General features: G+C 46.8%; 1 non-coding gene across 1 annotated transcript; it reads right to left on the bottom strand.

The window, feature by feature from the left end:
• Positions 1-5,647: 5,647 nt before the first annotated feature.
• On the bottom strand, positions 5,648-5,719 carry Trnar-ucu (transfer RNA arginine (anticodon UCU)). The gene has a single exon. It is a non-coding gene; the product is annotated as a tRNA-Arg (tRNA).
• Positions 5,720-23,496: the final 17,777 nt, after the last annotated feature.

Genomic DNA, 23,496 nt, shown 5'->3' with positions numbered 1-23,496 from the left:
GCAGAACACGTTGTGGTGTTTCTGCAGCTGAGTGATGTTTTCGGCACTCTCAACAAGTTTTGATACTACCGTCAAAACCTCTGGAGTGAGGCGAAAGCTACCAGTAGTGCAACCCTGGAAACTGCAAGAAGCGAGTAATGGAAAAGCTTTGTGAGCTGCGACAACACAGTGAGATGAGAGTGTGTGAAGCCTAGAGGGCTTCAGCTTATAATAACCTATGAGCATGTATTTCACGGCCTGTATTTCATTGTATGTATTCGCCTCATGAGCTTGGAATTCTGACTTTGAATAAAGTGGGTACGCCAAACAAGGCCTCGGGGTTCATAACATTTGCGTTGGGTCACAAAATAAGTACTGTAGATCTAGGATAACACTTCGCATTCGGTCACATAAATGCCCGGCAGTCAAGAACGCCAAAGAGGCCACAAAGGAAAGAGTTAGTCATTATTAGTGCAAAAATTGTAATTTTGCGATGTTTGAGACAAAGATAATGGAGAAAACGTGCGCACAGAGTGGGGACCGAACCCACGACGTACCTTATTGACTCGGCTATCGGGGCGACTGTATTCTCCGCCCCATGCTCAGGTTTTTATGTTACTGTAACTGCATCCTACGAGTTTGAGAAGTTGTAGTAGTACTTGAAACACCATTTGAAACCGTGTATTCACTGCCCTCCATTCAGGTCATCCGGATGTCTGCGCTAGTTTTCGAGTCGCACCTCGGGCACTGGACCGGTGGACGTACGCCATCTTTCCCAACCATGCAGGGGAGACAACAAATGAAGCAGATGCAATGCTCCCACTGTTACACCTTTGAACATATACCGTTTCCTAGTTTGGCGCCATGTTTCAATGCCATCCCCCAATTCGCCCTGTTCAATGATGAGACCTATAGAGTCAATAGTTTGGTGTACTAAACTGATCCCTCACGCATTCTGTCTCCTCTTCGCGCCTTGTCGGAGTCTGATGAGCGTGGCGCAAGGGACTTTACCCCTCTGCATTTCTCTTTTCTTGCGCAACGGCGGCTACGAAATAAAAAAAAATCGAACGTCGCGATAGGTACGGCGCAGCTCTCACGCTAAGTTTCGCAAGCAGACGCCAGCTGCTTGCTCTGCCGATGCTGCCCATATACTCTGTGACTATCTTGCGACACTCAAACTAGAAACTGTACACGCCCAGAAAGAAAACTAAGCCTATGCGCGCCAATCGCTTACTCCTCTAAACCGGAGTTTGCGCGAGGGTAGGAGATCATTTATTCCAGCTGCGCCCCTAAACTGCGCGACGGACTTGGAAATACTCTTCAGAATAACAAACAACGTTAAATGGTTGGCAGCCTTCGTAGACGCCACGCTCATCAACCGCGTTACGCGGAGATACGGCTAGCCCTTCGGCTGCGAGGGTGTAGCAAAAAAGCGGCATCCGGCGCTGCCTAGCCCAGCGCTCGCACGCGCGAAGGCGGGCGTGGTGGTTCGGAGGGGAGGCTAATTAAAGCGCGAATTTATAACGACACGCGCCCTCTCGTGTCGACGACGACGACAACGCGAAGCATTCCCGGGTGCTTGCGGGTCTGTGGCCCCGCGTCGCTGGCCGGCCGCCGCAGGGACGCTAATTGACTCGTCGAGTAATAATTTAGGGAGGGGCGGAAGAGGACACCCAGTCGTCGTCGTCGTCGCCGCCGCCGCTGTCCGCCGCGGGAAACCAACTCTCAGTCGCCGCCGACGAGAAAAGGGGCTCCTCGAACCGACGGGCGCTTCGGAATTCCATTAGACGGGCTCCTAACGAGTCCCGAGTGACAACGACTGCGTTGCCCCGTTGGCGATAGATGGGCCTCTTTCGGGACAGGCGGGGGGAAGGAGGCGGCGGCCCCGTCGAAGGCGCGATTGTAGGTGCGCGCACACCCGTAAGCGTCGTTTACGCGCCGTGGCTCCCTTGAAGCGGCGATGGTTTGAGTCGCGCGTCCTGCTTCAGCCCCATTTCAACGCAGATTGGGCCGGTGCTAATTGAGTCACCGTTTCCTTCGTGGCAGTCACGACTGCGGCCGCGGAACTTCTTGTAAGCGCGACGCATTCCTGTCCATCGCCATGAACGCGTTTGAAAGAGTGTACAGTTGCGGAAACTCGGAAAAGGCAAGGGAGCGGGCATCCGCCTAGATCGCGGCCATGCTCGTTCCGTGCGCGTGACTTTGGTTCCGAGTCAAGGCAATACGCGGCTGATACAAACTCAATTTTCTGTTATGGACCGCGATTTACTGATAACCATCATAGCTCTGTCCTTATCTCTGGAGAGTATTGGCTGGAAAAGAAGTCAGCATATATTGGATTAAATAATTCAATGGTTAAACTTTATTCTTTTCACTCACTCACTCACTCACTCACTCACTCACTCACTCACTCACTCACTCACTCACTCACTCACTCACTCACTCACTCACTCACTCACTCACTCACTCATTTATGAAGAACTATCGGGGGACACATCACTTATTATCAACTCCAACCTCCTCTGAACAAATATTTATTTGGGAACGAAGCATATGATCGCAATATCGTCGGCGCACGTTAAAGATCCCCAGGCGGTCAAAATTAATCCGCGGCCCTCCACTACGGCGCGCCTCATCGCCTGTCAAGCGTCGGCGCGTTAAACCCCACAATCAATCAATCAATCAATCAATCAATCAATCAATCAATCAATCAATCAATCAATCAATCAATCAATCAATCAATCAATCAATCAATGATTGCAATATCGGGCTAGGTAATACAATTTGTGTCTGATTTGTACTGAAATATTTATGACGCCACAGTACGTAAGACACATTTTACTATGGTGCCCTGAACTCGCCGCTTTCTCTGAAGCTGCCGAAATATTCTTCTTGTCGCACTTGCTTGAATTCAGAAATTTCCCAAGCTCATTAGCAGGATATAACTTAAACACAGGCTTGACAATTCGTCACACTCTGACGGCTTTCTGTATAGTAGTCACCATGCGCTGTATTTTTTTATTAGTAATAATAAACTGAAATTGAAGCTGGAAAAAATATAATACAAGAACGTTGAAGCTTGCGAGAAGACATTGTAGTTCCCGTTCTTCTCCCCAGCTTATTGCCAACTGCACTGCGTGTCGTCTAAAAACAGCATTTTCCGACACCTGTACAAGTCGTCGGAGAATGAAGAGCTCACGCATTCCTTTTTTATTTCCCCCGGAAGACAAGCCGCATAGTTTGTCACGTCAAGGGCGCTCGGCAAAGTATGTCCACCCATGGAAGCCCGGAGCGCTTCTCAAGACCGGAAAGAAGGTATACCGGAAGCGACGCGCTACATCCTTCCGCCAGCCAGCCCAGTGTCTCCGCGGGGTTTTCTTCTCTTCGGCCGGGCCGATAAGTTTCAGGAAGTTTTAAGGGCTTTCGCACCGACATTTCCCAAGTATATCCGGGTGAAGAACAGCGTACTTTATCCATGCCTTATAGGGCTCAACTTCATCGCACAATACTCTTTCTCACGTCTTGCTTTTTTTTTATTTTCCGCAAGGCTCTTGTGAATTTTTTTTTTCAAGCTACAGGCGCGTTTATTTCTTAGAGAGACCACGTTTACTTGAAGCTCCAAAGCACGCACTCACAAAAACAGGCTATCTTTGCAACTTTTGCAATTTCTTTAGCTTTAGACGCACTTCTTTGAACGGCAACAATTACCTCAAGTTCAAAAAAAAAAAAAAAAAACAAGAAAGGGCAGTTCCTAACTGACTTTCCAGTTCACGTCATAAATTTCTTTCAAGTACTAACTGTATTCAATGGTACGAACCACAATTATCAGAAATAAATGCAGAGAGTTGGTGCGACGATTTAAAAAGCGAGTTTGCAAGGCTTATATGGCTTTTATGTTGATGCATTGTAGGCAACAAAAAATCGTGCGAGGCTGTTTGAAAAGTACTGGAGCTGCGGAATGCGAGGAATAAGTTCTTCCCAAAGCACGGTGCATCAGCTCGGGGGAAGAAACCTGTTATAAAAGAAGCTAACTATATATATATATATATACATATATACAAGCTGGAATGAAAATTGTCACATTGTGCAAACTACTTCATGGGCGATACAGAAGTCCAGCACAAAGTGAAGGAAATTTCAAATAAATTGTGTTCTCTTAGTGACGTGTGGTGTCTTTGCCTTTATTTATTCGGGTTCGGGGGAAGGCACGGGGGTGCAAAAAGAGAAAACAGAACCTAACCTTCACTATACACACACACACACACACACACACACACACACACACACATATATATATATATATATATATATATATATATATATAGCGAATCAGAATAGGAAATGAGGGGCTCGTTGAAAATAACACAGAAATAAGGGTTGGCAGTCGAGAAAACCTCGGAAAGCAAAGGGGAGGATGTGGTAGATCATTGAAACAGATTAAGAATTTGGAAAGAAAGAAAGAAAGTGAAGAAAAAATGCCCGCCAGGTGGGATCCGAACCCACGACCTCCAGAATACCGGTCTGGTGCGGATCCCACCTGGCGGGCATTTTTTCTTCACTTTCTTTCTTTCTTTCCAAATTCTTAATCTGTTTCAATGATCTACCACATCCTCCCCTTTGCTTTCCGAGGTTTTCTCGACTGCCAACCCTTATTTCTATATATATATATATATATATATATATATATATATATATATATATATATAGACACAATGTGACAATTTTCAGTTGACCGGCCTCAGAGCTTTTGTAAATATAAACCCCCGCTTTAAAGTCGAGAGAGAAGCCGCTGCGGGATAGCGTAATGGCGAACGCACCGCACCGGTTATGCGGAGATGTGGGTTCGAGTACCGCTCCCGGAAAAACGGCGGATTTTTTCTCGACTTATATTTTCGCTTATTTATCAATGTATCAAAGAAACGTGACAAGCACACGTCATTCGGCCCTATTAAATATTTCGAAAAAAGCCGAATAGCACTGGCAATGATGACTGCAACCTTGATATGTATATATATATATATATATATATATATATATATATATATATATATATATATATATATATATATAGGGGAATGGTTGGACTATATTTTTTTCACCGTTAGTGAAATTATATATTTTGTTTTCCATATTAATTGAAGCGAGAAAGAAAGAAAGAAAGAAAGAAAAACACGCGCCCAGAGTGGGGACCGAACCCACGCCTTTCGATTAGATCTCGAATGCCTTACCAATTCGGCTATCTGGGCGACTGTGTTCTGCTTCACTTTCTGGGGTATTTATATTTACTACAACTGTATCTGACGCTTGAGGGTGGTAGCCAGCGCCACTCAGACTACACGGGGAGAAGGGGACCTTCTTTTCAACCCCCGGGGCGTGACGCGAACGTCTACAGCCTGTCATAAGCGGGTAACTGGCGGGAAACCCTCTTATGCTTCCTTGGCATCAAGGCTGCCACAACCGAGGCCCTCGCTAGGCTTTCGCAGGATAATATGGTTAGGAAATGAGGGGCTCGTTAGGAAATACAGAAAGAAATGCGGGCAGTCTACAACGCCAAAGAAGGCATAGGGGAATGGTTGGACTATATTTTTTTCACCGTTAGTGAAATTATATATTTTGTTTTTCATATTAATTGAAGCGAGAAAGAAAGAAAGAAAGAAAGAAAAACACGTGCCCAGAGTGGGGACCGAACCCACGCCTTTCGATTAGATCTCGAATGCCTTACCAATTCGGCTATCTGGGCGACTGTGTTCTGCTTCACTTTCTGGGGTATTTATATTTACTACAACTGTATCTGACACTTGAGGGTGGTAGCCAGCGCCACTCAGACTACACGGGGAGAAGGTGACCTTCTTTTCAAAGGCGTGGGTTCGGTCCCCACTCTGGGCGCGTGTTTTTCTTTCTTTCTTTCTTTCTTTCTCGCTTCAATTAATATGAAAAACAAAATATATAATTTCACTAACGATGAAAAAAATATAGTCCAACCATTCCCCTATGCCTTCTTTGGCGTTGTAGACTGCCCGCATTTCTTTCTGTATATATATATATATATATATATAATCCAGGGAGTAGTAGAACTTTGAAGATGGTAGAGAACACAAGAGAAGAAAAACTTCGAACAAGGTAAAAGCACGATTGTGGCCTACGTTTCAGCAAAGAGAACTTGCTTTCCTCAGGGCCTGAGGAAAGCAAGCCCCGAGGAAAGCAAGTTCTCTTTGCTGAAACGTAGGCCACAATCGTGCTTTTACCTTGTTCGAAGTTTTTCTTCTCTTGTATATATATATATATATATATATATATATATATATATATATATATATATATATATATATATATATATATATATATATTTATGTATATATATATATATATATATATATTTATTTATATATATTTATATATATATAGTACCTCTTCTATAAAACCCCTTGAAACACCCCTACCGGATCGAATTTGCGTCTCAACGGACGGTTGCGTCTGAACGCAAAGCTCACAAATTCTGACCACTATTCTTTTGGTGAACCCACGATCGCCTATTGTGACTACTGTAGATCGTTGTAAACCGTTGACCGGAACACTCAAACCGCATTTTTTATTTTCTGCAAGATACCGGCGTCGCTGAGGCAGTTTATGGATAAATAGCCTCATCCTGTTTTCGGGTAGTTTGGAATTTTCCCGTTAAACGGAAACCTAATTGCTACCGCAATTTTCCCTCTACCTTATTTCCCTCTCTTTTCCGCCCTATTTACTCTATGGTTTCCATTCCATCCTTCCCCCGCTCTTAGAGTAGTGTGTAGGTGCACACATGCCGGCAGTAACGTCCCTTTCACGATGCAAGAGTTTGGTGCCGCGCTTTCATCCCCCCACCGTTCATCTGCATCAGGGCCTGATGACGTCCTGTACTGCGGTTTGCGAAACCATGGCAGTCAAGGTAGAAAAGCCTTCCTATCATGGTTCAACGCAACGTGGACCTCTGGCTGTGTTCCAAACCACTGGAAATGCAGTCGTGTAGTTGCTTTACTGAAGCCAGGAAAATCTCCCTAGGAGCTCTCTTCATACACACCGATTGTATTGAAAAGCTGAATTGGAAAAGACATTGCGACAATGATGCTGGCCAGACTGTCGGTTTCTGGAGAAAAGTAATATTTATCCAGATATTATGACAGGTTTCCGAAGGGGCCGATCCTCCATAGACAGTGTCATCGAGCTGGTGTCATCTATAGAGCAAGAAAGAAACCGTCGCCGAATTGTGGGTGCCCTGTTTTTCGACATCAAAGACACCTATGACAATTTTTCCAGCGATGCTATTATGAATGCTCTAGAAACCATGGGTCTGGGAAGCCGACTCTACACGTGGATCTCGAGTTACCTCACTGGCTGCACAATATTAATGTCCACGGCTTTTACTGAAACAAGGTGCCACCAGATCGGTCGTGGTGTTCCGCAGGGTGGAGTATTGAGCCCTACTCTGTTTAACAGTGCACTCATCGGCCTCGTGGACGAAATGCTTGAAACTGTCAGAGTAACTACGGAGGCTGACGAAATATGCATCTGGGCTTGTGGTGTAGCCCGACCACAGTTGTGAGCGCGTCGTTTCGGTGCTTGCGCCTTCAAGGACTGAGCTGGTCACCAGCAAAATGCGCTGCTCTTCCCTCACCAGAAAGTCAATAGTACAATACCCCGTCACCACTGATGGCACTTTAGTACCGTAGACTACGCCCCAGAGATTCCGTGGCGTTGTTGTGGACTGCGGCCTCTCATGGACCAAACATTTCACGATGCTAAAGACAGAACTTTCAAGCTTTGTGCACGTTCTTCGTTTCGTGGCAGGTGAGATGGACCGATCCGAGAGCGCCCTTCTACAGTTATACCGAACACTTTTTGGGTTACCTTCGTTATAGCCTGACAGTCATCTCCAACTTGCCCACTTTATGACTACGCACATTGGAAAGCATGCAAGCACAAATCATACGGGTATGCCTGGGTCTACCGCGATGTGCTTCTTCTCTGGGTACCATTGCCGAGGCACGCGTGTATCCGATGGATGCCCTCTTTCGTGCGAACCACTCTGTGTCTACCTCCGATGTCTGACGAGGCATGCACGCCATCCATTGTCGATTCTTCCCGCGACGAGCTCCATAAGCAGTTTTGCGACAGCAGTTTCGCGTGATCACCGCATAATTCCGTCTGGTTACGCCTCAGCGGCTGTTTCACAGAATCCTCTGTGGGTGCTATCACGACCGCCTTTCATTCCCGGGAATTTTCAAGAAGTCTTGTTTGCCCTCAGTGGCTCTCAAACAGTGGACCTTGGCGTTGTTGATGAGCACACACGCCTGAACCACACTTGTCTACACCGATGGTTTTGTGACTGAGCCAGGGCAACCACGGCTGTGGTGATTCCAAGCCCGGGAGTAACCCGACACTTCAACTCGATTAGAAGACAACGTCTACTGCTACAGAATTGGTAGCCATCCGGGAAACAATTTGTTTATTCTCTTGTGAACCACCTCAAGCCTGGACCGTTCTCTATGACTCCAAGCCAGCGCTCCGGGTCCTCAATGGTGTTATGATGCAAGGACCTTATTATGCACTTGCCAGGGAAGTGATGCAGCTATGCTCTTTTGCGGTGCAGCAAGGCCATGTTTTGACTTTTCAGTGGTTTCTTGTTTTATCGACTGCGGCTGTTTTACTCAAAGCTACCAACTGTTCGTAGTTTTTACTCAACGCTACCAACGCCTCATCGGGGGTTCGAGTGCCCCTGACTGTGAATCGTGTCACATATCGGAGACTATTGAACATGTACTGTGCAACTGTCCCTGCTACGCGCATCTCCTTGGAGAGTTAGCCACGTTTTGGCCGGGTTAGACAATCGGGCATTGCCTAAGAACGTCCGGCGGGGACCCTGGCCAGACCCGCAGTGTTCAAACAAGGCCTCCAAGGCAGTGCTGGCATTCTTAAAAAAAGCAAACACATGGCTGCCAGTATGGGAGCCATAAAAACGAAAAAAAAAAAAAAAATTGGCGAGAGGAGACAAAGTTCGGCGCCAAAATTATAACGGCCCCAGGCAAGAATTTTAGATTGACGTCGGGGTGAAAGCAAAGCAGTAATCGGCAACGAAATGGGGTACGGTCGGCACCAGAATCCCGGGACGCTCGCCGCCGAGTCTGTACACAAAGCAGCCGCGTCGGCGGTTTGCCTCGAAAGCGCGTCATCCCTATTTCATATTTGCCGCGCTTTCGAGGCGATTTTCAAAGAAAGTGCTACGAGTTGTGCCGCGCCTCCACCAGATGGCGTCACGGGTCCCGCGACCGAGAGAAGGCGCAGTGAAACATCCCCCTCGCGAGGGGCACGATCAAATGCAGAGCATTTCCGGGGGCGCACGACGTTAAGTAGTTTGCGTTACGTTAATGTTGTTGCACTTGTGGCAACTTCTGACGAGAGAGCGCTCGTCAGCAGTAATTTGAATGAGTCAACGATATAAGGCGCGTTTGTAGCATCCCATTCTGTGTAGGTTTTGTGGCGCAGTGGGTAGAGCACCATGTACATTGCGTTCCGCCCGCAGGGTCGAGGGATCGAAACCGGGCGCCGGATAGTATTTTTTTTTATATAGTAGGGAGGGGTGCGGTGCGGACTACGGACGTCAACGCGGGTGGCTTCGTGAGTTACTGAAATGCTCTGCATTTAAAAGCAGCGGGTTTGGCAGCTAGGTTGTAGCCCAACCCCGTTGTGGTGAACTATTGAACATGTACTGTACATGGCATAGGCATTTTGTATATACTTATATTATCACCTCTATGTCAATCATCGTACCTGTCACCCTCTCTATCTACGCTCTTTCCCCTCTTCCCCCACCCTCACACAGAGTAGCAGGTCAGAGACTGCACGATCAGGCCGACCTCTCTGTGTTCTCCTTCCATTCAATAAGTTGCTCTCTCTCTCTCTCCCTCTAGTAAATATCTTTCTCTCTCTCTAACCCAATCTTCAGTGATCCCCTGTAGTGGTTGGGCGTATTTCATTCGTTCAATGTATCAGACCAAGCAACACACCAATCTTAGCATTGCGGTTCACTTTTCGTTGCCGCACAGTGTTAACTTTTTGATTTGCAATATTTGTGTGCGAAGGATGTCGCAAAAGGGAAAAATGAATAGCTACACTTTCCACCTCTATAAAGTCATCCAGGCATTACACAATAGGCGTCTTTTGCATAATTACGGCAGGATTCAGTCCAAACGTGTGACGGAAGCGCAGTTCCAAATAGGAAGCAAGTGCGGAAGAGGCGCTCGCTTCCGACACAGCGCTTGAGCCGAGGTCGTACAGGGCTATGTGTTATCAATTGGTGCCCTAGAGGATCCTCAGAATGGATGGCACAACTCTCCGGCTTAAAAGGCGAGGGGGGAATGGTGATCGACGGAAGAAGCTTTAGACGAATGGTCGAGCTTGAATCCGGATTCCAAAATGGCCCCAAACTTGAAAATCCATAGCTTGCAGGCACGCCGTTTGCGGAACGACCGCTTGAGGCAGCTGACCCCGCGGGGCGACAGGACGGTCTCCTCTGGGCGCGTATAAAGAACAATAGCATCAACGACGGGCGCACACAGACGCGCAAAGAAAGCTTTGTGCAATCGAAGACTCGGAGGCAAGGTCGTGACTGCGACAACGGAACAAAACACTGGGCACCACCACTGAGCGGGGCGATCGCGACGAAGAGGGGAGGACGCCGCCGCAGGCACGGCTTGGTTCAGAGCTTTGCATAACTTTCTGGCCGATGCTTGAGCCCGACGCATCGCATAAAGCTGCCGAGCAGAATCGAATTTTGCCATAAATTCGTGGTGCCCCGGAGGCATGGCGGTAGCGCACCAGCCAGAGGCCACGCAAAGGGCCCTTTTCTGGTTGTTCCGTCGAGGCTCTTTCTAGTTGCCCGTATTGTGTTTGTTTTCTCTCGGTTTGTTGCCAACTCGCGGCGCCACTTCAGCGTGCGTTCGTCCTCCGCCGACTCTTAGGCCGCATAAATCTCGTAGGATACCGGACTGCTTTTTGCCTGTTTCTTATAGCCTCTTTCCGGCCTCTAATGCTTGGCATTCATGCAGCGGGCTGCCAACACTTCAACTGCCTGTCGTCGACGATGCGCGAGGCGGCAGTCCTGACTAGCGAGTCTTTATGCGCGGGATCGCGTCTATAGCCGACCCTATGAAGAGCGCGAGCGGGTTTTTTATCCCCCCTTTTTTGCCTTTTGTAGCGTTTATTTACTACCCCTTCAACGCGTGCAGCCTAAGCTTTTCAAATTGCTGGGGTGTGAAAAAAAAATGCGCATAGAGTGGTAGAAGGAACTCGCATTGAAGCACGAGTGCGATGTCACGCTACGGAGACCCGAAAGAACCCGTGCGTGTCGGGGTTTCGAACAGTTCACTTGTCCGCAAGGATCGACCAGCCATTGCGAAGAATTTGCTCCTGCTCATGCTGGTGTGTGTCTACTCAATTTTTCAAACGGAAATATTCCTTGAAAACGAAATGAACCTTCGAGTGACTGTGACTGGCGCTAAGCGCGCTGGTGAGGACGATGCGGCATCAGTGTATAATCTTTGCGCATTCAATGCGGAAAAAGAACAAAATGGAGCACATTCGTTAATTTGTTGTGCGAGGAACAAGTCTCCGTATCAAATGAGGCGTCTCGTGTGGCTCAACCGGAGCCATGTTTTTTTAGCGACAGTATGGACTAAGCGCCCTGAGAAAAATCTAATCGTAAATAACAACGATTTGCCCTTTCGGAACTACGCCTATTCGTTTTCCAATTTGCTACACTTCCGTGTTTTTGCGCGCACGACAAAAAGTTCTGTTGACTTTATGTATTGTTCTTGCTCCAAGATTAGCTATTGAATCGGGAAACTGGGGCAACGTGGGTGGCACAAGCGAAGGAAAAAGAAAAGCAGAATAAAGTGTCGGAGTAAAGTCGAACTTGGTTAGACTGCTCCGGGAACAGCTGGCACGGGCATAAACTATCGGTCGCGTGTGTGGTCACAGCTGCGCTGTTCGTGGACTCGGGAGGGTAGAGGATAAGTGGCACCTTCATCAGCGTCTCGGTTGTGGTCATTTTTGTCGCTAGGGCAATCATAATTTCGTTGCGCGGTTTCGCTTTTGCTTTAAGGCGAGCCGAGACGCCTGCCTTTTGTGTGTATGTGTGTGCTTTAAGAAGCAGCGAAATAGGCCAACGTCTTGGGCGGGTCTCACGAAGCTGGAATCGTTCGTCATTTCTTATTTTTTTCCCGTGTCATTAGGGGCTTTTGTTTACGATCATTCGGAAAGGTCGAATCCCATAAATAGCTGCAGGCTTGTGAGCGACACCATTCAGTTTTCCACGACTCAAAATCTGTTTTTTTACGGTTTATGTACTGATATCGCGCTAGTGGTCACACTGCCTGTGGTGACGCTTATCTCGATTACTGAAAATGTATCTAGAAAAAAAATTGCCAATTTATTTAGGTTCGTCATTTTCAGGCACTAGAGGCACCTTTCAAAATTAATAATGGATATTTAGCGAGGGAAGGGTTTAGAGCATACCTTATGAAAAGACTGGGCAGATCTTGCATTACTAGGGGCGGGGAATCAGTGGGTAAGACATTGTGCTGTGTAGCACAGATGTGGGTTTCAGATCCCAGCCGCGGCGGAGATTTCTCTGATGTACGCGAGAAACGAAATCGCCTTAGCGCCGAACATTTCACAGCCTGTTAAAGGTCTTGGACAGAGTTGACCCGTAGTCTACCACTCGGGTGCATTTCGTGGCTGAAGTTTAGCTGCGACGCGTGTAAAATCGAGTAAAAAAAAAACTTGATCTCATACATTACGTAGGTGACATGAAAGTGTTAAGCTTGTGTGTGTTTTGTAGAGGCTGCATGCAGGCACTTAAAGCTTTTTTTTTTTGCTTGAATGCAGGTGGTTCGTTTTTTTCAGTTTTGAGACTGTGTTACAAGTTTATTTACTTATCACGTCTTGAAGACAAGAGCACTGCTCTGTATTGCCTTTAAAATGTTCCTTAGGTTTGAATATACATTAGGAATGCAGGATTCTCTTGAACGTATGTTTGATTTATGCGGTCACAAAACACCTGTGGGAAAAGGGCGAGCCGCCGGCGTCACAGACGTCGTTGATGATGGGATCGGACTCATGGGCAAAAGGTCAGCGCGAGCATTCTGGCAGGTACGCAGCGGCGAAGGCGCATCTCATGTGTGTCGGCAAAGGTGCAGCACGAATTTGTCCGGTTGGTTTCTTCTTCTTTAGCTGGCCCAACCTTTCTCAACGGGTTCGCTGGTAGGGTGGCTTCATTTCTGTTCCCCAGAGGTGAGAAAGCGGTCGAAAGAAAGCCAAAATCCGCTCGGTGTGGCTCACCTCTGGAGGTCCCTTGTCCCCTGTTCTCCCGGCGGTTCGTCGCAAGCTCGGAGAACGTCGAGCAACGGGTTTTCGGCACCAAAAATGTGGGATAAGGGACGAGCCGCCAAGACCCGTTCTGATGCGTGCTTTAATCGAACATGATCATGATGATGATGATGGGCACGAGGGAGGCGAGGCGTCTCCTTTTTCAACAACACCTACGCTGTGAACAGGGCAGATCACAAATATGGGCATTAAGGCTCTTTTGATGTCCTCTCAGTGGAAGCTGGCACACAGTATTTTTTTCAGTGCTAAGCAGAGCAAGGATGAATTCTCTCGTTTGTGAGGTTACATCGATGACTAGTTCAAGCGGGAAGGAGCCTATTTTTGTGTAGCTTCATTGCTGACGATAAAAGGAAGAGGTCCGGAAGAATTCTTCTCATAGTAACGAGGTTATTGAACTCTAGAGTTATTTCACTTATAAAGAGCCAGAATGGTGAATAGTTCAGGTTGGAAAAGGAGGAAATTTGGACAAATATAATGAAGAGATGGGCGGCAGAGACGGACACACAAGAATTTGGCCGACCCTCAGAATTGCTCATTTGGAAACCGCCAAGCCGATATGATCCCGGGTGACTCGGCACTGCTGTGTCCTTGCAGGTTTCGAAGGCGTGAAGCAAGGAAGCGTTCCGCCAGCTCGCTTGAACACTAATAGAGAGACGCGGGCGCTGATCAATACGCGGCGAAAGGTTCAGCGGCGGGGAGGGAGCCGAGTCATTATTGATTTCCCACTCTTGATGCCCCGACTGCCAGGGCCGTTCGTGGTGTACTTTTTGAGCTCCCAACGTGCTCGTGTTAGCTTTCGTACTTTTGCGAAGTGTATAAACGACTGCCGGTGTTGTAATTTGTGTTTTGGAAGAATTACGTTTGTGAAGACTGGCAGCTTCGGCCCATGAAACAAAACGTGCTTTTTTGGCTAAGAGGACTGGCAGGATGGAAAAAGGAGACAGGGGAGGCGGGGGATGTCGGGAGAAAGTGGAGAATTGAAACAGAAAAGCAGCAGCCGCTGTAACTAGCGGTGTTATCTTTAGGAGCCCCGGAGCAAAGTAATTGATTCCCTTTAAAGCGCTCGCAAAGCCTTATCTCTCCTTTTTTTCCTCGCGTGCCACAGAAAGTTGCGCTTTATTACCAACCCACGTGCGATTGCTTTGTTCGCAGTCTTAGTTTCTCTCTCTCTCTTTTTTTTTCACAGGCTTCCGTTTTACAGTAGTGTTTCTTCGCGAATTTTTACAAGTCCAACCTTTCACAGGGGCGATACCAATATTTTTTTCCAGAAATAGGATCTTCATTATAGCGGCTGGATAAAGCTTTGAAGAACAACGCTCCAGTTTCCTGAAAGATCTTATTTAAATGACAGATTGTTCTTTCATAGTGAAAACTCTCGCTCAACCTGAAAGTTAGAATTGAGCACACCGGCCCCGGTCTCTAAAGCTGTGCGAGGGGTGGGTGGTCGTGGGTAAAATAAGCAGAGCAAGCAGGTTAATTCAATTTTCGTTTTTCTTCAGCTCCTGGGAGATATGTTAGCCTCGGAAATGTTGATTTCTCATCGTACGCGGTTATTTGGCGCTGAATAACTTTGGTGTTAATGAGCCTAATACCTCATTGCCATATTTGCCATCTTGCTAGCTTCAAAGTTCACGAGAAAGGCTTTGTTTATGCTAAGCAGCCAAGGAGGTTTTACTGCCGGAGTTTTAAATTGCTCTGATATTATTCAGGTGCTAAAAGCAAGTGTGTATGGACAGGCCTAGAAATTTATAGCAACTCACTCAGATAGCCAACCGGCGGGTTGCTATGCGCACGTGTTCGGAATGTTTACTTTTGTGGTGGTGAAGTTTATTGCGAGGTCCCACAGACAGCGTAATGCGGGTTTTGTCGCTTTATTACGCTGCTCGTTTAGAAGTCCCATAGGTCAAGGTATGGGAGGTCTTGTAAAGGTTGGTTTTGCTGCATTGGGAGCACGGGCTTGCCTGGAGAGTGTCGCTTCTAAAACTGCTTACTGAATGCCATCATTAATCACATTGCGACGCTTGTGAGCACATTTCCTGTACCAAATGCCAAAAACATCAGCAGTTTTACGTTTGTTTTCCCGTATTTCAATCTTTTGATGCATAAACATTCGTTAGCCACATTTGGCTTTTTCCACTTGTTGGTAGTACTGCCTCAATAAAGGGCAAAATGCATAGTTTTAATCTTTTTTTTTTGCTTATATACAGTTTAGAAATCGGGCATGGGTAGTTTTTCTACTTTTTGTTACTCTCGCATGTGACTTGCACAGCTTGAATCTCGGCTAATCTTGCGATCAGTCCTCTTTCACCCCAGAGATTAACTGTCCTTGAACTCGAATCTCTGCCTCTTAAAACGGTGCTTCGAAATTTTCAAGCTCCTATATGGCGAAGTTGTGCATTTTGCTTTTTGGAGGGTGATCTCACTCATGGCTGACCTTAATGTTTTTCCTCATTTGTCATGAAATAAGGACACTCGTAGCCAAGACGATACGCCTTGGCGCCTCAACGACTTGGTGCCTGCAGTCACGGTAATGTAGTTCGAACGTAAATTATGCAAGGGAAGTAATAATACTTATAGGCTGGCAATATTTGCCCTACCAAAACCCGCTCTAGTTTTGGTAAGCTAAGAACACCTACGCACGAGTTGCCTCCCCTAGACACACGTGTTACTTCTCAAGTGAGGCCTTTAATTGCACATAAACCGGCAATGACGTTATTAAGGAAGTTCTTTTTTTACACTTGAAATGCCAGTGTGTTGTTTATCTGGAGCGTGTTAACACGCGTTCTTGACCTGGTTTCAATAACTAGGTAGGTCGAGGTACCAAATGAATACAACAGAATGGTTATGCAACACCAGCATTTTACTCTAGATCGAATTGTTGAAGAGTTACAAAAGAAAATTTGCACTGCGGAGGAGGAGAAGGAGGAAAAAATGATTTTTCTTCCAGCCGTTGTGAGTTCGCCGAAATTACAGAATTCCTGATGGCTGAGTTAAAACGCTGTTTCGCTGTATGCACCCTCCTGGAAGCTTGCGGCTTGTCTGTAAAGCGTGCTCCACTGTACGTACACTCTTGTTGAGGTGAAGACAGCTCGAGGGCTGCGTATCTACGTTAGAGCAAGTTCGGTCACGCTGCGGTGAGCGGAGCTCCACGACTGCCTTTAAAGGGTACTCCACAGCAAGCAACGTCTTGCAGAGGGGAAGAGAACTTAACGTCCGCCCATGTGTGTCACAATGGTTTGTCGCATGGTGCTTCTTTGACAAAGGAATCACCAGGTCTACCGTTGAAGGGTCACCTACAGCAGGCACATTCGTAGTGAGGTGCGGAAACCTAGAAATCTGCTTTTAAAGTTATCTGGAGGGCTAGTTGGTCCTATAACATGATGAAAATGAATGCGCTAACTAGGAAGGGACGGAACGATGGAGGACACAACACAGCGGAGTGCTGCTCTGTTTTGTTTTATTTTCTTCCTTCCGCCCCGTCCTTGTTAGCGCATTTCTTTTCATCATGCTTTTAAAGGGCAATCAAGAACTCCAGATAAAGTACTATCATGCTGCTGTAAAGGAAGCTCGAGGGGTGCCCCGAAGGTGTACTGCACGACAACCAAGTTACGCTGCGGTTAAGGTTACACGTTAAGAAAACAAAGTTACCGACAAGAAGCGCTGCCTGCGTCAGATCACAAGCACTACGTATCGAAAAAAAAACTAAATTAAAGAATGGCTCTTGAACCTGACACCGTTTTTTTGCGGCGACGATGACGACACTTCAATTGAATTAAGCTTAATTGAATCATTTTCACTTTTTTCTGCGTCTGTGTAATTTACTCTGTCAATTGACAGACTCGTATTTGTAGAAGGATAGCTGGGCGAGTTGTATCGTACTGACAATAAAACGGGAGCATAAAAAAAACAAGCAGAGAAAGTGAAGAAACATCTGCCCTTTCTCTTAATGTTCTTTGTCCCGTGCTTCCGTTTTTTTCTGAGGGAGGAATAAAGAAGGGGGCGGGCTTTTGCTCTAATCGCAATTAATCTCGCCATGCGTTTTCCAGAAGTTCGCTGGGTCACTAAACCTTTTCTGCCGCTACTGACAGAAGGAGGGACACAAAAAAATCACAATTATTTTCGGTAAAATGAAATCTATTGCGTTTCAGATATTATTAGTTGTGGTAAGCTTCTTTGGTTCTATTTGTGTAGGAATGTAGAATGCAAAAAGCGTAAATACTTTTTTAAAACATAATTCCAGAATTCGTATTTTGCTAAGAATGGTCGTTTATTTTCGGATTAAGCCAGGAACTAAGTGAATCTGGGCCGTTTAATAGAACTCATACTGACAACGCCTGAACGAAAACAAAAGCTTGCAGATGTCGCGCGCGGTGGATACCACTATGTGGTGGTAGGTCAGCTTCGAATCGCACGTCTGCCAGGACAAGATTAACTTGGTTTCGTTTGTTTTTTGTTTAGCTGAAAGCGTGTACTGTATGCTAATAGCTAAATAATAAACATTTTAACAACGAATAAGTAATAATAATAGGCAAAATAAATGATAATAATTGCTGCTACTACTACTAGTGATGATGGTGATGGAGAGGCTGAATGAAAACCGATATAAAATGAAATGAAATGAAAGGATGATGATGACGATGATGATGATTATGATGATGATGAAAAGACTGGCATTAATAAAGTCGACGCAGCTAACAGAAAAACATTGCACATATACTTAATACACTTATTGGAGCGGCAAGCTTTGAAACCATACTAATGCATTCTAAACGAACTTTGAGATCACAATTTCACCCATCCTGTATTCCATAAAATTTTATATCAAATTCAACTCCTACACCGGAACAATACCAACATCCGCATCGACTGTGTACTTGGCCACGAACCATTTTTTTCAGGCAACCAGACGGCCCATGAGGCCCCTCAGAAGAGTTCCCCTCCCAACCTCCACTGCTGCCTGGGGTAAGGCCATCGCGGTCCCCTTCGCCCTTTTCAGTGATGCGCGTCCACGACCACAAGAAGGTTCGACGCGCCCGTCTAAAAGAACAAACTCCAGCTGGCTACCTCAGCCACCTACCACCTCTTCTCCGCCGAAATCTTTATTGCGAAACACTTCGCAAGTGGTAAGAAAGTGCAAATGCTGCGTTTTTGCATAGTACTTTGCACATAAGCGATAGCTTAGTGTTACTGAAAATCGTATCAAGTGGGTGTGTCAAGGACGACAATGTTATGTTATTTGGAATGTTGTTGCTAAATGATTGTGCTACAATACTAGCCGTTTCTGAATACCACATTAGTCCATGACAAAGTCATGTTTGGGTGCAAGTGTAGTTCTTTGTCAGAAGAATGGCATGTATAAATGCGGCCTATAAATAATTTCCAGTAGTTCGCGTCGAAACAACGTTTTTGAAAGCAACCCATCACCGTCTTCTCAGCGCGGTGCCTTCCTTTTAAGAGTCATCGCCATATTGTGTTTTTCTTGTTCTTAGTGGCCCCGTTTGATTCGGCCTCGGCGGGCTCGTAAGTGCGGCGCACTAATGCTTCACGCTCACGTATTTCGTTTCGGCCCCCTTAGACCAGACGAGGTTTTAATCCGCCTGACTGGAAACAGAGGTGGTGCTGACAGTCCACGCGGCATCGCGTACAATGCTGTGGGCGGACTTTGCCCGGCGGCGTTAGACTCGATCGCCGAACTCCGGTGCTCTTTTCCATCTTCGGGATGAGAAAAAAAGAAAATGGGAGAGGGGACGTGAAGGGATTTCTTGGAATACATCTGGCGGGGCCAGAATCAAACAACAGTAGTTTGTACTGAACAAAAGAAGGCGAGGGGTGGGGCACAGCAAGGGCTGGAGAGCTGTGTAGGTTGAGAGTTCTGGAGAATGAACAAGCAAAAAGAAAGCTTGTGTTGGGGAAGATTGCCAGGATTTGAAGGAAGAGCTGCTGGCGGGACGGGAGAAAGGGCAGCCCCCTCCGGCGAACAGGCACGCCGCGAGTCAAGGGGTGCGTCTCGACGGCGGGCAAAACAGAAATGAGAAAGTTCCGGTAGTGGGGCCGGCTGCTCGCTTCTGGCAGTGCCGGCCGCTGATCCTTCCCGAAAGGAAGAGGCAGCAGCAGTACGGCGGAGTCGGGCCTCGGAGGAGGAAACAGGCCTAATGGGTTTTTGATTTCGCTTTCCGCGGGACGTCAGGGTCATTAGTCTAGCATCCCCGACTTCACTTTGACGCTGCCCCAGCCACGCTGAAGCTGGGCTTTCGGCAGGCGCCTGTTTGAGACTGCACGCGCTCCCGCTTTTTTTTTTTTTCAATAGGGCGAACGGGAGGGAATGAAAGCAGGTGCCCTTTCTCCACGCCATTCACGGGCATTGCGCGCTCGGTGTCACCCTCCCGCACATCAGTCTTTCTTCGTCGAGCTTTATTTTGATCTAAACCCTACTTATAAACCCTAGGGCTGAATCGTTTCTTTCGATGCCTCTCACTACATACAGCCAACCAATGCTTCATACGTCGCTTATAAACAAAACTTCGGTAGAAAGTGGCGCCATACAACCTTCCACGTTGAACTCCACCCGCACCACAGACGGTGCCGCTCGTCTTAGGTAGACGTTGGTGGTTAATTATCATAGGACCGCAGTCTTCCCTCGTAATGACGCATGGAGAATTTCACTTTGCTTTTCTTCTCGGGGCACGGACGAGGGATAGAGTGTGAAGCCAGTAAGAACAAGGTCTACTTTGATGATTTGCTTCAGCAGTGCTTAGCGATGGCGCCACGCAAGACGCGTATGTGAGAAACTGTTGTGTGCGTGCCAGTTTGTTCCTAATGGCTTTACGTGGAGAAGAACGAAGTACTCACATACGTCCGCACTCATTATCCTTGCCGCAAAAAAAAAAGAAAGAAAAACGTATGCCACACAGCTGCAAACTGGGCGCATTGGTAAGAATTATCAACACATCTTGTGCTTTCTGGTCTTTTTGTGCATGATTAGGTAATGTCTTTGTGTGCGTGTGTGCGTGTGTGTAGCCGCAAGGGTGACGATGTCTCTTTTGATCACATTTATATATTGGCCGGGTTTACACTGTCGTAATTTTTCATGATTAAAAGTCATCTCCCGTCAGAGCTAACGGAATCACTTGAAGCTCTGTTTCTTACGTATATGCATTACGACCTGCCTGTTGCTTCCAGTCTGAACATACCACTTCTCGCCCATTGTGCATGAAATATCCGTCTGCCTGCTTGCCTGCCCACCTGCCCGCCTGCCTGCTTGCCTGTCTGTCTGCCCGCCTGCCCGCTTGTCTGTCTGTCTGTCTGTCTCTATGTATGTATGTATGTATGTATGTATGTATGTATGTATGTATGTATGTATGTATGTATGTATGTATGTATGTATGTATGTATGTATGTATGTATGTATGTATGTATGTATGTATGTATGTATGTATGTATGTATGTATGTATGTATGTATGTATGTATGTATGTATGTATGTATGTATGTATGTATGTATGTATGTATGTATGTATGTATGTATGTATGTATGTATGTATGTATGTATGTATGTATGTATGTATGTATGTATGTATGTATGTATGTATGTATGTATGTATGTATGTATGTATGTATGTATGTATGTATGTATGTATGTATGTATGTATGTATGTATGTATGTATGTGTGCGCATGTCTCCCCATTTCCAACTATATTTCCGAAACTGCGGATGGAGTCGGCAGTTCTGATGGGCTGACACATTCGGGGGTGCTTGTACCTTCTTCCTCTATTTATCACATGCCATGCTACACAAGCGCAGGGCAACAGCACGGGAGACCGGAATCCTAAACAAAGATTACTGCACATTTTTTGACGGTATTTCAGACTATTTACGCAACATTACAACCATAACAGTAGCCCAGTTCAAGAATGGCCTGGGCTAAATTTTTCTACGCGCAGAAAAAGAAAGCGCTCAATGAAACTCGCGGATCCTGTTCTTCGACCGAGTGTGAGGGTAAAGCGCTGCTTTCAGTCATGTGCTCTTCGACTCAGATTTCTCGAAGGGAAGATGCAGCTTCCCTATTCTCTCGTTCTCCCCCTGACGTCGGTATCCCGAAGGCTGGGCTTAACCCCGCCACCCTTTGTGCGTACCACTCGCCTCCTCTTCTTGCCCTCCCCCCTGATTCGCTCATTGGAGTAGTGTTCGAATCAGAATAAGACAAGAATGCAGTGCGGAATGAGAGCGCAGCGTCAGAATAATGGCCGCAGTGTACCCCGTGAACAAACCTCGGGCCTTTTGCTGTAAAAAGAGGAGACAAAAAATCGTAAGGCGTGGGGGCTACAGAAGAACAAGTACCAGAAGCAAGTAAGCCGCGCAGACAGTCTGGAAGCTGTGCTGGTAGCCGGCAAGGGAGCCGAGAGCATGACAAAAACAAGACAAGGGAGCTGTGAAAGGGGGTTTTTTCCCCGAAGGGAAAGAGACGGCGCGCAGCCGCGTGGCGGCCCGAGCACCATCGCGACCACTTTCGATTTCCGGGCTGCTCGTGGAGATGGCTGGTGTGCCAATGGGGAGCCATTCTTTGCCGTGCGGCGGAAGCGCCCCTTTTACTCGGCTTTGTTAGCGCGGACCCAACAAGGAGGACGACGCCCGCACGCTGGCCGGCCCTCCTCCTCTTCCGCCTACGGACGCGCGGCATCTACGCCCCGCGCCGAGAATGTCCCGTCCGAGGCTGCTTCTCTACTCGCCCACGCTGAAGAGAACAAACCGGCAGAGAAAGGGGAACCGAAGGAGGCCTCCAGTCATGTGCGGGACGTAAAAAGAGGAATTCCCATTGGTGCGTTATTTTCGTAGCGCCCATCCTGTGTCAGTGAAATATCTGCGCACCAGGAACGGTCGCGACGTTCGTAATCCGTCGGTGCAAGTACGAAACATAAACAAAAGGGTAGATTCTAAAGCTGGTGTTATCACGCATGTTGGAAACTTGGTTTCTCGCAAGCGTTTGTTTTGCGCACGTTCAGCGCCTGGGTACAGCTAGAGTAGTATCAGTGGCAAGCGAATACAAAAAAAAAAAAAAAGAAAAAGCACACGCACATGTATGCCATGTTACAAAAAAATCCCGTAAAAAGTTCCGTAAGCTTAGAACCGCGTCCAAACATGTGTAAGTGCTCTGATGATCATTATCAACATCATCCTGTCTACGTCCACTGCAGGGTAAAGGCCTCTCCCATAGATCTCTCATTATCCCGGCCCAGTGCTAACTGCGACTAATTTATCCTGGCAAACCTCTTGATCTCACCTGCCCACCTAACTTTCTGCCACGTCTTGCCACGCTTGCCTTCTCTAGGGATCCACTCTGTTGTCCTTAATGACCAACGGTTATCTCGCCTTTGCATTACATGCCCTGCCCACGTCTATTTCTTCTTAATTTCCACTAATATTTCCTTAACACGCGTTTCTTCCCTGACCCACTGCGCTCTCTTCTTGTCGCTTAATTTTACAACTATTGTCTTACGTTCCATTGCTCGCTGAGTCGTCTTCAATTTAATTTAGCGCTGGGGATAGTATGTGCCAAACGGGGCAGGGAAATGTGCAGTGTAGCAGACGCACTACACTTCCAATTGCACATACGGCAAATGTACGTGCACAAAGCTTGAAAAAAAAAAACAGAAAAAAAGAGGCCCATGCCCGAAGGAAGGTAGAGACGGTATTTTCCAAACATAAGTCAATTGCTAGCCCAGAATAGTGCGTGCCGCACGACATGTGAACCAGATGGCACGTGAGTAGAACAGGGGCATCCGAGCCACGCAGGACGCTGATTCTGGAGAAGCTGTGGCACATGTTGTTACCAGTCAGCCTGTTTAATTTATTTGCACCAAACAACGAAAAAATGGGAACGAAAAAAGAAACACAAACACGATATAGCAGAAAAAGGACCGGTTTAAGTAATTCGGGCCAGAAGGTGGAGATACCAAAGCAAAAGAGGGGACGAAAACGCAATGAAGCAGTAACGAAGAGTTTGATAAGTACAACGAGGGCTTCACCGTCACAGCACGTAAGCGGACTTAGGTACCCCGATGATTTTTTTTCCAAGCTTCATCATAAACCGGCTGG

This window comes from Haemaphysalis longicornis, unplaced genomic scaffold (genome assembly GCF_048455015.1).
Source record: "Haemaphysalis longicornis isolate Haplotype H1 unplaced genomic scaffold, Haemaphysalis longicornis Haplotype H1 scaffold_4, whole genome shotgun sequence".
NCBI classification, from domain to species: domain Eukaryota; kingdom Metazoa; phylum Arthropoda; class Arachnida; order Ixodida; family Ixodidae; genus Haemaphysalis; species Haemaphysalis longicornis.
The sequence above is the reverse complement of the archived record's forward strand: the minus strand, read 5'-3'. Positions and strand labels throughout refer to the sequence as shown.